This window comes from Aedes aegypti, chromosome 3, assembly GCF_002204515.2.
Source record: "Aedes aegypti strain LVP_AGWG chromosome 3, AaegL5.0 Primary Assembly, whole genome shotgun sequence".
Lineage (NCBI taxonomy): Eukaryota > Metazoa > Arthropoda > Insecta > Diptera > Culicidae > Aedes > Aedes aegypti.
The window spans coordinates 172696688-172715868 of record NC_035109.1 but is presented as its reverse complement, the minus strand read 5'-3'; the positions used below and the strand labels follow the sequence as shown (position 1 = coordinate 172715868).

Genomic DNA, 19181 nt, shown 5'->3' with positions numbered 1-19181 from the left:
GATTTCCAGAAGATTTTTGTTCTAGCATAGACATTTATTATCTGTGGCCCAAGTAAAAATCGAACAAATGTCAAAACTGAAAAAGCAATTTTCTCTGTTTAAATCGATAAATCAAAAAAAAATCAAAACATTCAGCTGTTTTATTTGGGAAATGCTGTGCTGTGTGTTTTTATTTTCATCAATTTGTCGATTTTGAATGAGACAACTGTTTTTTTTTTTTCAATTTTGAAACTTGCTCTATTTTTACTTGGGCCTTAAGCATGTTGAGCGAAATTCAGCTCTCTCTATTATTATTTAAAACACAATTGTAGATATATGTAAGAGATAAATGATAATAATACTAAAAAGTACTCTTCCATTATTTCTTGCAGTCTAAACCAGTTTAGTATGCATACATACTTGCAGTTCGGAGTACTTCACCTTATCTGAAGCTGATAATGCATACTTTATTGCGATGAGTACCTGTATTATCTTCCCCGATAAAAACTACACTTTCTTTACGTCCAGTCCAACTTCAAAAACTAAACAAACACTGCAAAGCCCACAATTCAGTCATCATGCGCACACGAGAATCGAATGTCGGCCTCTCGACAAAAACCCACACCCAACGGCCAGCTGACAGTCGTCGCACAATTTTATGGGCATAATTAGAGTGTCAAGGTTTGCATTGTCATTAAAATAAAGTATATACTTTGCCGATGAGTTGGTACATAGAAACTTTACAATTCTTAGCAGAGTCTGATCAGTGTCATAACGTACGTGCCGATACGTAACTTGCTCTGCTCAATACACCGGCTACTCGAAGATGATTGATGCTGGCTGAGCTAGCATTTTAGCGCTTTATCAGTGTGAAAAGCAAGAACGATGACGTCAATCGTAAGGCTAAATATGATCTGATTACCGTCACAGCACAACTGGGACTATCAATGCTAAATTATTCCGAGTGAATATTGATGGAAAACACATATGGAAAGACGATCGATCCCGGACACTTTCAATAAGACGAGAAGCTGCTAGAGCAGGGCTGCACAAACTTTTTGAAGCGCAAATTTCAGAAACAGTATTTTGTTTGAATTGAAGATTTCAACTAATGCTTGCAAAACTCATCTTATAATATTTCCACATAAATCAAAACCTACAAGTAGACATGTTGCCACGATGAGAGGGGTTCCAACAAATTGGTCAGATGATGTTAAGTAACTAGGGTTCATGCTAGATAAAAATTTAACTTTCAAACATCACATTGAGGGCATTCAGCATAATTAGATTTTAACTAGCTATATGAAATGAATGTAATTTTTGAAATGATACTAATAAAGAAATTAAAAACAGCATTAAAAATGTCAACTTAAATTTAAAAGATACGGATCTGGAAACAAAAACTCCAAGTAGGTAAATCAATAAAAGGACCAGATATGAGACGAGTCTCCAAACTTTTCGCGGGCCCATACGTTGGGCAGCCCTGTGCCAAAGTTATCGCACATTTGACTGACAGAAGCAATTATTGCACAAAAACCCGCGTAGCCCCGGCATTGATATTCTGTTCGAGCGCAAAGCTTCACTATGTGAGTAGGTCGAACGAGTGCAAAGCACAACGAAACGAAACGAAAAAAAAAACAAATCTGTGTTTGAAAAGTGGGCGCTCGAACGGCACCAACACCAAATGCAAAAACCTGCTAAGCGGGCAATCAGCTGATCACGTTTCGCTGCATGGTGAATTGTGGTACACAGCTTTGGGGAAAATAGCAACACTGACTGGTCTGGTATGGTCGGGTCGGGGATGCTTCGATACATAACTGACAGAATGACGGCTAAGCACTACTGGTGTGCGTTCAAGTGAATCGAGTATATTGAACTCTGAAATGCAATGCACAGATTGGATAGATATTAACGATTGTAAAAACTGTGTGTGATTTTGTGTTATGTTATAAAATTATAATTAAATAATTTTTGTTATAAAAATCCAAAACAAAAACTGATTTGAAATTTTTTTTTTTTTTCATTTTTTAACCATTTAATCATTTTACACTCAAGTCAAGACGTCAGGTTTCTCAAGGAAAAATAATGAATATAACTAAATTGAAAAGTATCATTCTTTCTCTTAGCAAACATTTTGTCCAGGCTGTTGGTTCGACTTCAGCATACAAAGGAAATGCACCGTTTCTAAGTTATAAATATTCAAAATATAAAAATCATTATCCCTGATTGACTTTTTTAAAATGTATTCTAGAAAAATCAGCTATATATCCCAAAGAAATATCATTTTGGACAAATAAATGCGCTCAGTTTCATACAATTTCGAAAAGGTAACGTCTAAGCGATTTGCGTTATACATAGGAACTCCTTTTGATAATTATTGGTTGGAAATTGAGGGACGAGCTTTTGAATCTTTAAGGAAGTCTAGGCTGATTTCTTGAGGAATTACCAGATTTGGAAAATTACTAAATCACATGTCAAAAGAATCTATAGCAATTCTTGGTGAAATCTTCGAAAAAATGTCTGAAGAAATTTATCGTGCCGAAACTCTGATAAAATCACTGTAGCAAGGTGGAATTCCTGAAGCACTAAGAATCCCAGGAAAGAAATCTATGAAGGAAAGCCTAGAAGGATTCTCGATAGAATCTCTGGAGGAATACCTGAAGAAATGCATGGTAAAATTTCTACAGGGATCCCTGTAAAGTTCAGATTGAAGTAATTCTAAAGAATCGACTAAAATGGAACTTCATACACAGGTGTAACAAATCCGGTTCAAAGATTCTTCATATCTTTCTTTAAACCTTCTGTGAACCAAACCACGAGACTTGCCATAGATATTTCCGAGAACCAGTGAAATCTAATCAGATCTACCCATTCATAAAGTATCATTTGTGAAACCCTACTAAGATACTCCTACACCTTAGCCACGAATACACCTACCCGTGACAAGATCCGAAATAATACCACCTTATCACATCGTCATCGGCAGGGAGCTCATCGCTAGACAGAGCAGGTGATGTTCGTTTCACCTTGATAAATCAGCAAGAGAGTACAATGTTTGTAGCACGCAATTAAGGTACAATTTACATTTTCCAATGCGTGGAATCGGACACATTGCCAGCCAGCAAGTTAATCACTATCAGCTCATTTGAATGGCATATGTTCGATTCATCGCTAAATTACAAGCAACTAACTACATTCATTAGTAAGCGAGAGATAGTCAAGGTGTTCCACTTGTTGCACATTGCGGGAACAAAGTTCAAATGAATGTATTTATGAAGCCTGCAAAAATGATAAAACGCTACATATGCATCGCTTCAGGTCTCTTCTGCTTTGTTTTTCCCTTATTACGTCCCACCTGGGACATATCCTGTTTCTCAGCTTGGTGCACTTCTACTGTTACACAGCGTAACAAAAATGACATTTTTGCTTGTCTCAAGAACAAAATTATGTGTCTCTAGTAGATTTGGGGTTAGTGGATCTGATGCCGTTCTCAGAAATGTTCCAGCACGTCACTATTTTAACATTTTCATCAAGAGAAGATCCTGGACCATCTGAACATTCACAAACATTACTTTAAGGGTGAGAAGGGTCTTTGAGTATCCAGTGCGCTTAAACATCAAATTCAAAATCTAAATGTGCTGGATTCGATTCCCGGTCGATGCATCGAAATATTTTCTACAAAAAGAATATATCGCAATGATTTTTGTGCAAGTTGCACGAATTTTTCCGCGTACTGTAAAATATGTGCACGAACTACTAGCAAACATTTTATAGGTGCATACTCCTGCATTCAACATGTTGGTTCGTCGAATTTGCGTTGCACAGCAACCGTAGAAAGCTGTGTAGTACGAGAGGAAACCAATTTTTTTCACATTCATTTTTTATATCTAGGTGTTCTGTGTTAGACACCAATATCATCCTAATTTGGTAAAACAAATTTAAGATTTTATTAACATTTTGTTAACAACATATTACATTTCATTTGCCATAGCAGTTCAAATTTTTTACAGGTGAGTTGATTGCTCCTGCTTATAAGAGAAAAAAAACGCTTTGAATTTACTTAACCTAACTTAACCTAAACATATCACGCATTCATCGAAGCAATAGAAGATTTTAGCCTAAAATTATAAATTATTTTTTTAAATTACGTTGCATATAATCCTACTTTATGTCAAGGAAATGAATCACATAACGGCCTACTTTTCCTGACAACAAAAACAGAACTGAAAAGTGCTACTTTTCAGCACTCTTTTCGGTGCTGAAAAGTAGCACTTTTCAGTTCTGTTTTGGGAGTCACCAACTAAGTATCTGTGACTCTTCAAACGCCACTGATTGAACTGCCCTGTGAATCTCAATGACTAGTTAGACAATGTTTCAGCTTCTGCAAGCATTCGGCGATTCGTATCCGCATAAAGGGAGCCTAGGGAACCATTCTGATTTAGAATCGGATAACCCAGTGATTAAGAAGTTTGCTGTAGAGTAAATTCCAAAATGACCGAAGCCTAACTCCACGTCTCTTCACAGTTCGTGCAGGCAGGTTGACACACGAGGAATAATTTAAATAATTCAAAAATTGCATCCGGCGTCTTACCTGATCCGTCGTCGAAATCAGATCAATAGAATATGGATTGAAGCGTGAAAATTTCTGATTGTCTTACGCAAGATCAGGTTGCTGTTTTACAGCCTACCTGATTGAAAACTACTGAGACTATGCATCACATGGAGGGCCATGTGGATACTCTTGGAATATGTTTGTGCTGTCTAATTCAATTGAACGGCATTTTCGTAATAGCAAAAAATGTTGTATGCAACTCGTTGCAAAACTAGATTTTTTCAGCACTCGTTGTATTTATCCAACGAGGCTTGCCGACAACTCGTGCTGAAAAAATCATCATTTTGCAACTTGTTGCTTAAATAACTATTATTTGACATTTGTTCCAATGTTTCAACATTGGATATGATATGTAACTCATTGGTACTATACCAGGGAGGAAGCTTCAGAATCATTTTCAAAATTTTATTTTTAATTCTCTGCAGAGCTTTCTTCCATAGCTAGACCATATTGGTACACCATACAACAGGGCTGGCCTGAAAATTTGTTTGAATATTAAAAGCTTGTTCTTAAGACACAAATTTGATTTTCTATTAATAAGGGGATAGAGACATTTTGCATATTTATTACATTTGGCCTGAAAATTTGTTTGAATATTAAAAGCTTGTTCTTAAGACACAGTTTTGATTTTCTATTAATAAGGGGATAGGGACATTTTACATATTTATTACATTTGGCTTGAATGCCCTCAATATGATTTTTGAAAGTTAAATTCTTATCTAGCATGAGCCCTAGATACTTAACTTCATCTGACCAATTTATTGGAACCCCTCTCATCGTGACAACATGTCTACTTGAAGGTTTCAAATAAAGAGCTTTTGGTTTATGTGGGAATATTATTAGTTGAGTTTTGGAAGCATTAGGAGAAGTCTTCCATTTTTGCAAGTATGAAGAAAAAATATCCAAACTTTTTTGCAATCGACTACAGATGACACGCAGGCTTCGTCCTTTGGCGGAGAGGTCTGTGTCATCTGCAAACAAAGATTTTTGACATTCCTGAGGTAAGTCAGATGTGAAAATATTGTATAAGATTGGTCTCAAAATGCTGCCTTGGGGAACACCAGCTGTTACAGGAGTCTTTCAGATCTGGAGTTCTGATAATTAACCTGAAGTGTACGATTTGACAGATAACTTTGAATTATTCTAACAATGTATGTTGGAAAATTAAAGCTTTTTTAATTTTACGATCTAACCTTCGGGCCAAACACTTTCGAATGCTTCTTCTATGTCTAGAAGCAGTAGAATAGCCTTCAGATTTGTTGGAACGGATCAAATTTGTTACACGTAAAAGTTGATGAGTGGTCGAATGTCCATGGCGGAATCCGAACTGTTCATCTAATCTAATCTAATCTAAGCGCTTGCACAGCCAATATTGAAAAGCATCCTGGAAATACCTAGGTATTTTCTTGTCAGCATTAATATTTGCAGAATATCTGTGATATTATACAAATATTAAAATGGCCAGGCCCACTGTGCAGACTTTGGGATTGAAGACAACTGAAAAATTACGACGATCAGATTATTCGCGAAGGAATAACATGATAGGCGAAAAATTTTCAAGTTTTAAAAAGAAGAAACGAGGACAACCGTACCAACCGTTTCGATTTAGGGTTATAGGTAAGAACCGAATCCGAACTGTTCATTGGCAAAAATTGAATTTTCGTTGATGTGGGCCATCATTCTGTTCAAAATAACCTTTTCAAAAAGTTTACTGATGGAGGAAAGCAAACTGATTGGACGATAGCTAGAAGCTTCTGCAGGATTTTTGTCTGGTTCTAAAATTGGAACAACTATAGCATTTTTCCATTTGTCAGGAAAATATGCTAATTGTAAACATTTGTTGAATATATGAACTAAAATGATCAGCTACTTTCTGGAAGTTTCTTGATGTAGAAAATTCCATCATCGCCAGGAGCTTTCATATTTTTGATTTTTTTAATAATAGTTCTCACTTCTTCCAAATTAGTCTCACAGGCATTTTCGAAAACGTTCTCTTGATTGAGAATATTTTCGAAGTCCTGAGTAACTTGATTTTCAATTGGACTAGTAAGTCCTAAATTAAAATTGTGCGCATTTTCAAACTGCATAGCAAGTTTTTGAGCTTTCTCGCAATTAGTTAGTAATAATTTGTTTTCCTCATTCAATGTCGGTATTGGCATCTGAGGTTTTTTTTTCAAAATTATAGATTATTTCCAAAGGGGCTTAGAGCCAGGGTCTAATTGAGAAGTCTTATTTTCAAATTTTTTGTTTCTTAATTTGCAAAACGTTTCTTGATTTCTTTCCATGTGATTCATCCTGCCATATGATTTTCATAGCAGGATTGCGAGAGCGTTGAAACTGCCTTCTCCTTACGTTTTTAAGACGGATAGAGAGTTCAAGATCATCGTCTATAATCACGGATTCAAATTTTACTTCACATTTTGGAATTGCAATGCTCCTGGCTTCAACAATGGAATTTGTTAAAGTTTCAAGAGCATTGTCAATATCAAGTTTTGTTTGTAAAGAAATGTTAACATCAAGATTAGAGACAATATACGTTTCATATATATTCCAGTCGGCTCGAAAATAATTGAAAGTGGAGCTGATAGGATTTAGAATCGCTTCATGGGATATTTGAAATGTAACAGGGACATGATCAGAATAAAAATTAGCATGAGTTGGCTACAAAGGTGATTAGAGTCGGTTAAGACCAAATCAATCGTAGACGGATTTCTAGAAGAGGAGAAACATGTAGGGCTATCAGAGTATTGAATTGAGAAATATCCTGAAGCGCACTCATCAAATAAAATTCTGCCGTTGGATTACTTTGAGAATTATTTTTGGCATTAAAGTCACCAATGACAAAAAAATTTGACTTATTGCGAGTCAATTTTCGAGAGGAAACCAAATTATTCATTAATCTTGGCAGATTGATAATGAAAACATTGATGTTGAAAGGCCTCTACCAGAGATTTTTCCAGGATTTTTTTTTTTTTGAAGATTCCTCCAGGGATTTTACCACAAATTTATCCAAGATAATCTCAACAACGATTTCGCCAGAGATTTCTGCACGGAGAAGTTTTGATCGCTGCCAGATTTTTGAAGACCGGATTAGACAGGAGTACCTTCAGCTATTCCTTTAGCAATTCTGCCTGGAGTTCATCTAGGGATTCTTCCAGGCATTTCTCCAAGGAATACTCCATTGATTCCTGTAGAAATTTCGCAACGAGTTGCTTCAAGAGTTCCTACAGGAAAACCTACAATGATTTCTTCATAGAATCCTTCGTTATCATTTTTGATAAAATTTCTCTAGGAATGTCTCCATGAATTCCCCCATAAACTTTTCCTGGTATTGGTCCAGGGATTCTTCCAGGTATTTTCAAGCGATTTCTCATGATGTTTCTTCAGAGATTCGTACAGAGACTTCTCCCGGCATAGCTTCAGAAAAATATCTACAGTGATTCTTGCAGAGATGTCTGCAAGGATTTCTCCAGGGATTCTTCCTTCTCCAGAAATTCCTTCGAGGATGCTTTCAGTGTATTCCCCAGGTAGTTTTCTCGAAATTCCTCTAGGAATTATTGCGGAGGATTCAACAGGGATTCTCCACGGGTTGCTCCAGAGATTCTACCAGGAATTCCTGAGAGAATTCTCCAGGAGTTTCATCAGAAAAAAATCCCAAGAATTCTTACAGAGATTCCTACAAGAATTTTTCCAGAAAATGCATCCACAAAGAATTCTGGATTGCTCTGGAGGAATCCGTAGACAAATTCCTGGAGAAATACATGGAAAGATTCTAGAATCAATCTCAAGAGGAAAACATATTTATAAATCCCTGTAGGATTGGAGTCCGGCCATTTGGCCGAATGCCGTTTGGCCGAACGCCATTTGGCCGAATGCCATTTGGCCGAAAGGGTCATTTGGCCGAATGCCGTTTGGCCGAATCATGAACAAAAAAATCAAATTGCTACAACGCTGATGTGTAGGATTCACAAGTGTGACCCAATAACTGATAAGCTAATTAATATGTTGATTTTTATGATGTGACGGGACGTCATGTTTGTCACTATATAAGAGATCCAAGAGAATGATAACATCGACCCTTTTATTCAGGACGAAGTTGTGAACTCCACATTTCACGTTAAGACTCTGAGGTGATGGTTGATTCGCCACTGGATTACCAATGGTGTAATAAGGTTTCAAGTGTTAATGATTTCATCAGAATTTTTTCCTTCTTTTAAACATAGGCTATTCTTTCTAGTTATACTGGTTCCATTACTATCGGCAATGATTGACCTTATATTTAAATTGGGAGTTTTTCCTTCTTTAAATCATCGGCAATTCTTTGTGGTTGTACTGGTGAAATAAAATATTATATGCATTGCACTTGTTTTAATTTTCATAAGAGATTTATCCTTCTTTTGTTCATAGGCTGTTCTGTCAAGAGGGAAATATTTTTCATAATTAATTTAATTAAAGCTTAAAATACGTTCTTTTCAAAACATATTTTTTAGCTCAAGGGTTAACTTACACACTCCGTAAAAATCATGCGATTTTACGTCTTTTTGATGCACATTAAAGAAGCGAGCCAAATGACGTGAATTTGTGTCTCATTTTAAATACAATGGTGTCTGATTCGAGAAATGTCAATCATAGCGGCATCATTTCCATGTCCTTCATCATGTAAAATTACATTTTTCTTTCAATACATCTTTCAGAACTCATTTTTACGTCATTTCATCACTTACATAATGTGCCTTCCAGTCATAATGTGAATTACGTCCGGAGTGATTTTCATTATTTTTAAGAGTGTAGATGTCATTCTCATCCAAGATTAAAATTACAACTTGGGAACTGAACACTGCACCGTTTCTTGAATATGATGATGATGATGATGATGATTATTTAGCCACCATCAGCGCAAGGATTACCTATGGCTGCAGAATCATACCGGGATGGTATGATCTACCTGATGGTTTGTTGTAGTAGGGCACCGTTTCTTGAATATAGCAATAAACGACTCGGTGAATACTTACGTCAAAGAAGTACACTGTTTCTCCGTTGTGAAAAGAAGAAGCCAAGACTTGTTGATGTCAGAACTATGACATATATTACGAGGGATCGAAGCAAGCCGATCCAGCAGAAGGACGAATAAGTTTTAAACTGTTTCAGTTACTGTCAAAAGTTAACTACAAACGCGATGCCAAAACATCTTCTGGTGGCTATTACCACTAGCATAGCATTGACCAACTGCTTACATTTAGGGTGTTCTTCTTTCAGCTCTGACTGTTTCTTCAACACTAAAAAGCTTATGTATATCAATGATGATATTTCTTATTTTTATGAATAAGCTGAATAAGTTCTTTGAAATTCATAATAAATCCATGCTAACTGTAGTTCACTATTGTTTTCAATTTCGGCCAAACGGCATTCGGCCAAATGGCGTTCGGCCAAATGACCCTTTCGGCCAAATGGCGTTCGGCCAAACGGCATTCGGCCAAACGGCATTCGGCCAAACGGCATTCGGCCAAATGGCATTCGGCCAAATGACCCGGAACCGTAGGATTTTATGGAGATATCCTTAGAGCAGGGTTTCCCAACCGGTGGTCCGCGGACCCCTAGGGGGCCTTGACGACTTTTCAGGGGGTCCACGAAATTATTTCAAATGAGTGTTTAGATTACAAATATTTCAAAAATGTAACTTATTCTGCTTAATGCTTGACTTTGAACAACACAGTTAAAAATAACGAAGATTACTCGTCAGGTGAACTTCATTTATGCGATGTAAACATGACGTCATGTAAATTTAAGACTGGAATCATGTAAATTTGTGTTATATGTCACGTAATCACGTAGGATCCTGCTGGATTACATGACATATAATGGAAGTTTACATGATATTTCACGCTCTAATTATGTGCATTATATGTCTCAGAAATTTACACGTTTCGTTCGAAATGTGAAGGCCAGTACTGATGCATTTATTATAAATTTGTTTATTACAGCTTGTAAGGATAAATTACTCGGTTTGTAGTCACTCAAATTTTTCCTTTTTAGTCTTATTTGATATTTTCCAATGCGAGCTTGACAATCAAAACAAGCTCGTCCAAAGAGGTATGAACAGGAAATCTCTTGCTTATGGAAAACTGTTGTTGGTAAGATTAAAAAAATACGAAATATTACATTTTTTGCACTCAAGCTATTTGTGAAATCCACTCGAATCTATCAGCAGGATATTTAACATGTTTATAGTAGAATTTATTGACAGAAACTTGGTCAGATATCCGTCAAGAACCTTCGCATAGATTCCTGACAGATATGTGACAAAAGTTGTTGGCAATTTTTTAACGAATTCTTTCCACAACCAATATTTAGCTCTTCTGAAGCACAATTCTAAGTCTTCTTACATATTGATAGATGCCTCGAGAGATGGATACCTAAAAGTATGTTTATACAAATTTTGTTGAGATTTTTCTGGATTTCTAGTCACATTGTTGGAGGATACATGAGGAAATTTCTCAAATCTTTCTGAATATCGTCTGAGCTGTTTCTAATCTAATCTAATCTAATCTAAGCGCTTGCACAGCCAATATTGAAAAGCATCCTGGAAATACCTAGGTATTTTCTTGTCAGCATTAATATTTGCAGAATATCTGTGATATTATACAAATATTAAAATGGCCCATCCAAAATTCTCGCCAGTAATACTCCCATCCCAAGTAACATTAGTAAAGTTTATAACAGTTTATGAATATCGTCTGAGCTGTTTCCGGTAGAAATCAATTTTCGGTAGAAACTTTTGCATAACATTTTCTTTCCTTACGATGTTTTATTTTATTTTTTATTTTGATAAGATACTTTCTCAGGTTCCTCCGGATTCTTCGAAAGATAATTGTAAGATTCCTGACCAAAATCTTAGAATTCTTGCATTATATACGTGTTTTGAGTGTGGCTACTAAGAATATCTTTCGATTTTAATATCAATTATTTTCAGGGGTCCGTGGGATGTTTGTAGAACTTCAAAGGGGGTCGCAGCTGCAAAAAGGTCGAAGGAATCAATGGAGGAGTCTCTGGAAGAACTCTCCAGAGAAATCCATAGAATAATAATGAAATGAAGCTTTATCGGAATTGGTCTAGAAAATACGGTTGTGATTGAGAGTTCTTCCTAAAGAAAAAAAAATAAAGACATTTCTTGCAAAATTCTTTGAAGAATTCCTGGAGAAATAGACTGTAGATATTTGTAGAAAATCATGAATAAAACAATCTAATGGGTGGCAATATAACGTTAGCCGGGTCAAATAGTTCAAAATGAAATACCGGAAGGTTTTTTTTGTGAAAATCTTCAATAAATTTCTGGAGAAACATTTGTAGGTATCTGAAGGAGTTCCTGAAAAAATCCCTGCAGGAATTATTAAGGGATAATTTGACATAATTACTGAACAATATAAAATTTGATGAACATCTAAAGAATTCCTGAGACACTCCCTAAAAATTAAATTACTGAAATAAACGGAAAATTAGAGGAATTCGTAGAGAAATCTCTAGAGACATTTCTTGAATAAAATCTCAATGAATATTTGTAAAAGGTTTCGAAAGAAGTTTTCTGAAATGTTCTTCTTCTTCTTCTTTCTGGCGTTACGTCCCTACTGGGACAGAGCCTGCTTCTCAGCTTAGTGTTCTTATGAGCACTTTTTCTGAAATGTACTTATATTAAATTAAGTAAAAATCTTTTCCAAACAAAATTCATGAAGCATTCCAGAAGAAAGCCATAGAATGTGAAAAACCTTTAACCAAAATTTTAATTTAAAAAACGTTTTTACCATTTTAAAATTTAAAATTTTTTGGTTTTCGACTCACCTTTTCGACTCGAAAATTCAAAGTTTAGTAATTCATATCGGTACTGTTCGATGGGTGGATTATTAGGCATACAAATTCTCTGCAATAAGGAACAAGTTACATACCTTGAAAGTTTCGGTCCCGTATGGTCCGAGTATCCTCGGATATGGCTTATGTGGACAATTCGATAAAATTTATCGGGTTTTTGGCACAAAATTAAATAAATGGCGTTTAAATCTTTATGATTGCTTATTTTTGAATATCTTTTGTCAAAAGGATGCATGTATGCTATTCTGATCCTTTTATAGCACCGGAATGGCCACCGGGAAACCTGTATTATGGGGCCTCTTAGTTTCAGCATCAAAACTAGGCATGCAACAGCTGAATCTTCATGAATTTGAAGACCTGTGAGTCTTCTAGCTCAATTATTGATGAATGGCCCCTTTGGTTCTTTTAGACCTCCGAAATTACTCAGGAATGACCACATGAGATATCCGTATTGTGGGACATTTCAATTTTTGTAATAAAACTAAGCATGCGGCGGCTCAATCTTCATGATTTTGAATACCTGTTACTGTTCTCGTTCAACTATACATAAATGATCAATTTGGTTCTTCTTGACCACCAGATTAACCCAGAAATGACATCCGATGGTTTCCCGTTCTGATTAAAATTCCAGACATTCTACTCTGTATGGGAAACATTTTAGACGAAAAAGTTCCCACTTTGGTGGCAACTTTATGTAAGCATTTTCCATGGATATCTATGAAAGATTTGAATGTTCAACTGCTTTGGACGTATTTTTAAAGGCTTGTTGAGTTCAATTAATGATTTGACTTTACTAACTGTAATTTATAAACTGGCCGAAATTCGAATCAGAGCGTCCGGAATATGAGGTACAAGCGAGGAAGCGTCCGAAATAATAATCATGAAAAGACCACACATTATTATTTATTTAATATTATTCAAGTTGCAGAACCAAAATTCTTACCCACCATCGGAAGGTAAGGTATTCCAAAGCTTGATAACACTGAAGAATCATAAAGAATTATAAAATTTATACGCTTTTCGATGAGTTAAACTTTACTAAACGGTATGTATCTATATTACTACTATGATCTATATTTATCGAAAATTTGAAAATTGAAAATCATAGCCTTGTTCTCAGGAATCATCAAGGGTTTTGAAAATGAATTTGACAGCTACTTTTCGTGCCATGCTGAACAGAAATCTCTCAAATCAGCATAATGTTTGTCAATCAGTAAAAAGTGATCTCATTGTTTTCGCATTACATGCGTTATGATTGTGAAAAAAAATGCGAAATATTATATTGTCACTGTAAAAATTAGTGAAATTTATAATCGCACACTAAGCTCATTTTACCGGAAATCGGTGAATATCACCGTAATCTCAACAGCTGAACAGTTCGGTGAAATATAACACCGTAATTCCGTCGAAATTTGACGGATTCCGATAATTTTTCACTGAATACTGTAAAAATTTACCGTACTCCGTTAATTTATTTTACCGAACTGTTCAGCTGTTAAGATTTTACAGGAATCCGTAAAATAATTTAAGTGTGCGTATTTATAACCAACGAATTTAAGATCGAAAGAGATTCTGTAGGACGATCTGCAGCTTTTTCATATAAAATGAGACCAAATTTTTATACTACTTTCAAAGACCTCCAATACTGAATGAAATCACTTCATTGAAAATCCAACAAATGAAGCGTGGAAAAATATCTCCCTCGTCATGCTGGCCCAAATTGCGTACATATGTTGTTTTTGCAATTTTATTTGGAAATTTACACATAGTCTGTGTTTGCTCACTTCGTTAACACTCGGCTGCTAAGCGTTCAAATTGTTCAAAAAGTCGCGTGGATGAACTTTCTTGGCGGAAACTTTGTTTGTTGCTAATTCTTATATGGATTTTAAACTGTGCGATGTGCAAATTTTGCTATTTCAGGAAGGATTATTTTTTGTCTTAATCAACCAAGCTAAATAATGATCGGCTCACCTTTCTTTACTCAATAAATATAGATGTCCAACTAATGTCTCTTGCATATATTTCAGCTTATGGAACTGCTGTTCGATAGAAAATTGGGCAATTAATAAACCAACGGATTCATTACACAATCCTGTTGGATTCAGCGAGAATGATTTCTAGGGGTAAAAAAAACTCTTATTAGAATTCTGTTAGAAATTCACATAGAGTTCAGTCAGAGAAACCCGCCCAGAGTTCTGTCAGAAATTCACCTAAACTATGTAGAAACTCCTTCCTTAGCCGAGTGGTAAGAGTCCGCGGCTACAGAGCAAAGTCATGCTGAAGGTGTCTGGGTTCAATTCCCGTCGGTATAGGATCTTTTCGTAATGGAAATTTCCTTGACTTCCCTGGGCGTAGATAATAATCGTACCTGCCACACGATATACGAATGCGAAAATGGCAACTTTGGCATAGAAAGCTCTCAGTTAATAACTGTGGGACTGCTCATAAGAACACTAAGCTGAGAAGCAGGCTCTGTCCCAGTGGGAACGTTAATGCCAAGAAGAAGAATAAGTAGAAGAAGAATGTAGAAACTCTGTTCAGCATTTTGTGAGAACTATGCAACAGACTCGGTAGTAATTCTAACAGATTACATGAGAACCTGCATAACATTAAATGAGAATCCTGCCCAGGGTTTTGTGAGAAATTCGCCTATTTTTTGCGAGAACTCTGTCAGAAAATCGGCGAAAACTCGCTCCAGGATTATATTAAATTCATGCCCAGGATTCTGTGTTACAATATTTCGCAATTCTCTTTTATATGTTACTCCGTATCTCGATATCGAGTAAGAGAACCATAGTAAAAGTTGGTTTTCATGGGTACCTTGATGGTTTCAATAGCGAGTTATGGAGAGTTCAATGCAGTTCAATCTAAATAGAAATTCAGTTTTGCCTATCAAATAGTATAGAAAGTCATGGAAAAAAACTGAATGAAATGAAAAAGCAAAATTTGTCGGTGGAATTGTTTGGTGTTCTGGGAAGAAATTGGTAAAATTTGTGACGATTTTTTACTGAAATTCAAGGGCGAATTGTTAAAGAAAGCTTTACAAAAAAGCATCATTTTCAAAGCACAACAAAAAAATGAATCACGATTTTTTTTAATATCAGTTTTTATAAAACTCTTCTTGTTTTGGAATTTGTGTCGATATGGCTCATGGGTTACTTGGTTGCGAAGTTCCTTAGGGGGACCACCGACATTTATCATATCAAACTCCTTTGCCCTACTTGTGGGTTTTAGTCAATTAAAAAATAAATTATGGGCTTAGCAATGTCTGGAGTATATCTCAAAAAATCATATAGATCGGTTTAGTTATCTCCAAGAAAACTGAAAATTAATTTGCACCACTTTGCTTCATTTTTTTTACAACTCTCATCAAACGGAAAGCTAGCGGAAAGCAAGTAACCGAACATGAGAAAAATTCTATAGCCTGAGGTATTAACGTGGATTATGGGGCCCAGATAGCCGTAGCGGTAGACGCGCAGCTATTCAGCATGACCATGCTGAGGGTCGTGGGTTCGAATCCCGCTGGTCGAGGATCTTTTCGTAATGGAAATTTTCTCGATTCCCAGGGCATAGAGTATCTTCGTACCTGCCACACGATATACACATGCAAAAATGGTCAATCGGCAAAGAAAGCTCTCAGTTAATAACTGTGGAAGTGCTCATAAGAACACTAATCTGAGAAGCAGGCTTTGTCCCAGTTGGGACGTAACGCCAGAAAGAAGAAGAAGATGACTACGCATCGATACCCCAAGGAATTTCGGAATATCTTCAGAACCAGATTGCCAATATTCAAAACTGACACAGATTCTTAAAAATGAGATTTTCAACCCTTGGCTAGCGCATCTCGGGATCGACGCCTTAACTTCCCTTGCAATCGAAGTCAGCATTATATCATTGAAACTAGAAATGACTATGTTTGGGATCCTCGGTCCCCGGTGTGAGAGAAAAAAATTGTTATCATCGACGGAGTTAGAAAGGTAAGTACTTGGAAACTTACCGTTATTAGTAGGAAGATTTGTTTGAACAAATTATTGGATAAATGAAATGAAAAAAGACTGCTAAGCATTGAAGGTTTTTTTCTTGTTGCAAGAAATTTCACTGATATTAACATCAACGTTTCATAGTTGATGATTGAAAATGTACCTGAAAAAAACCTTATGAACAAGTTTATTTTTGGAAAATTTCTAAAATACCGCTGGAACAACTGCAATGCAAAATCGTGAGACAATTCTGAAAGAATAACATGAAAATCTCTTCAGTCATCGAGATGAAATTGTATGCAAATATTCACGAAATATATTCCTTAGCGACTTGCCCACTGATTCTACTGCAATTTCATCCTAGAAGAAGAACTTTTTCTTAATAATTGCTCCAGCCAGGTTTCCTCAAAGGGTTCTCTCTGTAGCTTTCCACCGATTTCTCCAGTTCTCTATTCCGAAAGATCCTTAAAAAAATCTTACATGAAAACCACAAAGGTTTTTTTGCAGTTTACTCAAACAACTTCAAGTACAGTTGATTTATCCACCAATTCATCGTGTAATTTCTTCAAGACTTTCTTAAATCTATTCGCCATGAAATCTCTCAGGAAGGCATTGCAGAATTCGCTTTGATTTGATTTAGAAATACGATCAAAGCAAGCGAAGAAAAACATCACATTTGTATCGGTTTATGATCGGCAAAGTTTCGCAAGTTGTAACAAGCTTGATAAATAACACTTGCGAACAAAAGCCTCAAAGAGAAAACGATAGTAAAGTAAATTTTTCTTCTGCATTTACCGTTGGAAGTAGGTGTTTTATTTTACTGGTATGACAAAAAATCCTCGAACATTTGATAGCGATACTCTCAATTTTCTCCGAATTCATTTCCTGCTCCCAGGAATCGATCCAGAAATTTCTTCAGATAATAACATTCCATTTCGAAGTAGCAAAAAGGTTCAGAGATTTTTTATATGATTTCTGCAGTAAATTGTCGCTAAGTTCATTAAAAATGTAATTGGTTTCCGTCAAGAAATGCTACAGCATTATTTCCAGTATTTCATCTGTTTGACATATGCACCATTCTCGAGGAATTCCGCCCGACATTTTCAGTGTTTGGCAAAGATAATCCTATCCAGATAATAGAGATAAATTAACTAACTGACATGAGCGATTTCTCTTCATCGATCCTCTCTTTCGCTAATGACTTCGCTAAATTAGATAAATCTGTAATATTTCTTGTCAATAAAGCAAGATGTTGTGATTCTTCATCCTACAGTACAAAAATATGTTACGAAAAGATAATCAGTTTTCTGCAATAACGCAAAGAGAGTAACGATGAAGAGAAATCGTTGAAAGTAGATAGGCCCTTATGAAAAAAACAATGCTGAATTATCCAGTGTTTCAGTTTTTTCTCCAGTAATTTCAATTATTATGGAAAATCCTATTAAATTTCATCAAATGTCTAGAATATGCTTCAGAGATCTTGGTGAAAGTTCTTTTCTGAAGGAGTTAACATAATGAGGTGTTTCTTAAGAAGTTTAATCAAAGATTATTTTAGGATGCCTCTTGAAAAATTAACTGCTGCATTATTTAGGGATTCTTTAACAAAAATCTTGGAGAAAATCTAAGGAACATCCATTGAAGAATAAATGGTTGAAAAGTAATTTGTAATACTGTACACCCCCGTTAAGTTGAACGGTACCTCATGCAAACCATCGGGGTTCATTTTTAATTTGAACATCTAGTCACCCTAGAAACGTATTTCTGGTTACCTGTTTCACTATTTTGTTTTGATTCTGCATTTCGTTCCATAGCGTTCCATTCCATTTTACTCCGTTCCATGAGCTAAATGACGTTTGAACCATTTTTAATCTGAACGATGTGCAAATTAGCGGGGTACAAATTAAAAAATGTTCAGATTTAATGTGGTCAAACCAACGGGGGTACTCGGTATATTCATTCATTTAACGTAAGCTTGTTAATTACAATACTTTTGATCAGGTCTACTTAGGGGTCATGCACAAATTACGTCACGCTCCAAGGGGGGGGGGGGGGTAAATCCAAGCGTGACAAGCCTTACAAAATTTTCAGAGGACTCATACAAAAAACGTGACAAAGGGGGGAGGGGGTCGAAAAAGTCGAAATTTAACGTGACATAATTTGTGTACCATCCCTTACTGAAAAAAGTCGTTGAGGGCTAGCTTGGGATTTTTGAAAGAACAATTCTCGAATAACTTATGATCTCGCCCTAAAAGCCATTGGTAGCCATGTGTGTAGCTTGTTGTTTCCGAGGATTTGAATGGATTTATACGTTTTTCAACAACACTATGGTGAAGAAAGGATCATTATCTACCTGCCAGTGGTATTGTTTTGGATGTTTATACATTCATTTGCTCAGAAACAACGAGCTACAACCGTGTTTACCAATGGCATTTAGGGCGTTATCACAGATTATGCGAGAATTGGTAGAATTGGTAGAATATTTAAAATGAAATCAATAAGAGAATCCTAGAATGAATTCCTAAAGAAATCTTTGTCGTTTTGTTAAAAATAAATCCTAATATATTTTGGTAGAATCACATTGTCGAATCAAAAGCATACTCAAATGCTATTTCGAAGTACCTTGTCTAGATGTGCATTCAACAATGATTCTTATCAACTCTTATCATCACACGTGACTTTCGATGTCTGGTGTCGTCAAGAGCAATGAATCTTGGAACCACAAGCAGTACCATATCAAGAGGTTACTTAGT

The 19181-nt window shown here is 35.9% G+C and overlaps 1 protein-coding gene across 9 annotated transcripts in view; it reads right to left on the bottom strand.

Moving 5' to 3' along the window:
* LOC5570887 overlaps positions 1 to 19181 on the bottom strand; it is a 299528-nt gene that overhangs the window by 225227 nt on the left and 55120 nt on the right. The gene's annotated exons all lie outside the window — the stretch shown is intronic.